The following is a 3,382-nucleotide window of genomic DNA, read 5'->3' on the forward strand; positions in this document are numbered from 1 at the left end:
AGAGACTCCCAGACAGTAACCCAGCATAGAACTGGGAAAATGAATCTTAGACCCCTTAGCAGACCCCAATCTTATCTGTAGGAATACTGGCAACTGATTGCTGCTAGTTGAAGAAGAGCTTAGCTGACCCTCCTAAAACAAAGACCTCTGGATAGGCTGACTAGATTCAACAGAAGTACAAGTAGTGGGGAATGTCTGGGGGTGCCGACAACACAGCAGACAGTAACAGGGATATCAGAGTATAAGGGCTCTAGTGGGGGGAGGGAGGCTATGGGAGGGTGCTATCTGGGAAGTGGGTATATAGTTGAATAAGATAGTTTGGGATGTTCTGTTTGATATATACACGCACAAAAAAAACAAACAAAATTTTAAAAATGTATTATATTTGAGGAGGAAGCATAGAAATTTATGTCATGCTAATGAGTAGAGGTGCTAAACATTACCATTGATCTACCCGATGACTTTATAGACATACACAGTACCAAGGATCCAAGTGCAACCGATTATGACTAGTAATAATCAGATACATACAGATCAGAGATGCATGCACCAACATCTCAGTATTAGTAGCAAAAACAATGAGTCTTTCTACAAGGAACAATATATTCTAAAATGAAATGGAGATCTTTTTTAAAGGTTTAAAAACTCATTCAATTTTATGTCTTATAGGGGGCTTATACTGAGTTCTGTCACGAGCATCAGGGTCCCCGTACGGGCCACCATTTGTCGCGGGCCGGGACTCTGTCCAGCAGAGTCCAGGAAAAACGACACGAACACCACAGGCGAGGTTCAAGCTTCTTTTCTCTTGCATCCTTTATTCTCTCTCTTTCATTATCTCCTACACTATGATGCTGCTGCCTCACTCTCTCTGCTGCTGCTCGTAGGTCTCCTATATCTCTCACTTCATCCTCTCTCACTATGATGCTGTTTCGTTGTTGCTGTTGTCTTCTGTTCTGTTCTATTACACACCTCAGCTGTTCATATAGCGTTTCCAACAGCCCTCCCTCTAGCCAGGGCCAATCAGGGCACACACACGTGCAGCGGGCAGGCAGAGTGCAGCTCATTAGCCACGTAGCAAGATCATCAGCCTGGCAGCACCTGTTTTTGGGCTCACCATACTTCAGAGTTGGGGTAAACAAGCGGGATTCACGAGCCTTGGCAATCAGCCAAGAGTTGAAGTAAACAGCACGAGGTTTGGCAGCCAGCCAGGGTTCCATCTTTGGCTGGCTCGGCTGTGCTCGCTTCCCACAGAGTTCAATACTGTATAACTCTATTAACTCAACTGTGAACCTAGAAACTTGCACCTACTTGTGAAAGAGATGTACTCTTGCTCTGGAGTGTGTTACTGAATATGTTAAAGCTGTAGTGAAATGCTTCTTCTAGTCATGTAATTATTAAAAATTTAAAAAATGATACAAAAATAATTCTTCAAAGCATAAAAATTTGCTCCTTAATAATTGGTGGATGTGCAAAACATTACCATTGAAATCTACCTGATGACTTTATATCCGTGCTCAGATGCCAAGGAGCTCAGAAAATAACCGACTGTCACTAGTAATAATCAGATATATAGAGATTAGAAACGCATGTGCAAACATCTTAATGTCAATTGCATTAAAAATGAATTTTTCTGTATGAAACTGCATTTTAATAATGAAATGGAGATTTTTTTAAAGGTTAAAACCTCATTTAATTTTATGTCTTATAGGGTTTATACTGAGTACAATATTGTGTAACCTGTATTAATTCAACTGTAAACTGAAAAATTTACAGCCAATTTTGAAAAAGATGCATCTTAGCTCAGAAAATTGTTATTGAATATGTCAATGCTGTTGTAATGAAATCCTTCTTCAAAGTATGTGGTTATTAAATAAATAATTTTTAAAAATCAACAAATAAAAACAAATGAGTTATATTTGAGGAAGCGAAAAATATGCTTCATGTTAATTAGTAGAGGTGAAAAACATTACCATCGAAATTTACCTGATGGCTTTATATCCATACTCAGGTGCCAAGGATCCGAGTGTAACCAACTGTGACTAGTAATAATCAGATACATAGAGATTAAAGAAGCATGTGCAAACCTCTATGTGTTAGGGAGCATTAAAAATGAGTTTTTCTGTATGAAGGAGTATATTTTAAAATGAAATGGAGATCTTTTTTAAAGGTTAAAACCTCATTCAATTTTATGTCTTATAGGGTTTATACTGAGTTCAATATTGTATAACTGTATTAATTCAACTGTGAACGTAAAATTTTACAACCAACTTTGAAAGAGATGCATCTTTGCTCTGAAATTTTTATTGAATATGTTAATGCTGTAATGAAATGCTTCTTATAATCATGTGGTTATTAAATAAATAATTTTTTTAAAAAAGAAAAAAAATCCTCATTATAATGGCCTTGACATGTAGCTGACACTGGCCTCAAACTTGTGGTGATCCTCCTGCCTCTGGCTCTTGGGCACTGGCATTGCAGGCGTATACCACCACAACCAACTTCTAGTTCTTTTTTAGAAAGTCCATGCCTTGTCCCTTCTGGGAGGCTGGGTGACAGACGGGTCACCGCCACAAAGTATAGAGCCAGGGTGCTTAATTTAGAGCCCTGGCTCTGCCACACACCAGTTGTATGTCCTTGGACCAGCTTCCTACCCACTCTGTGCCTCAGTTACTTCTTCAGTAAAGATGACAATAGTAAGGCTTATGGAATTCTGAGGACTTAGTGAGGAGCAATGTGCAAAAAGTCTTCAGAGCTTTGCCAGGAGCCAAGGAGGATCTGCTATTATTTAGTTTGAGAAACTAACCCCCCAGGGAGAGAAATTTGAGCCTGATAGATGTCTGGGAGGATTCATGAACCTGCTATTTCTGGAGTAAATCCTTGATTCCCTGTTGATGTTCTATTTAGGAAGAAAGCCCACCTTACCTGTCATTTCCACAGACTCTGGAAAAGAGGCTCCCCTGGTACTCTGACTAGACACATTTCTCCAGGCTTCTTGACTGTGGAGCTTTAGAACTCGATGTGGGTGAGGGGTGGGTTCACCTCTGTGGACCGTTAGTGGGCCTCAGTGCAGAGTAGGAGAGGCCTGTACTGTTCCTGAGGAAGATGTGGGAATGACTGAGAAACTATGAAGGGGAGGAGTGTGCTGGGAAAAGGGGCATGGTGGGAGGGAGAGGGAGGAGTGTTTGGGAGAACTGCAGAAGGAGAGCCCACCCTGATAGCTGAGTTGCCATCCTGAGGGCTGTTCTAGGGTTGGTGGGACAGGCCTTTTCAAGTTTGTTTATTTGTTTGTTTGTTTGTTTGTTTGTTTTTATCGTAGCAGTAGCTGTTCTTCACTTCAACAATTTCCCCTCCTCCTCCTCCTCCTCCTCCCCCTCCTCCTCCT

Source organism: Nannospalax galili, unplaced genomic scaffold (assembly GCF_000622305.1).
Source record: "Nannospalax galili isolate Female #2095 unplaced genomic scaffold, S.galili_v1.0 scaffold269, whole genome shotgun sequence".
Taxonomy (NCBI): Eukaryota; Metazoa; Chordata; class Mammalia; order Rodentia; family Spalacidae; genus Nannospalax; species Nannospalax galili.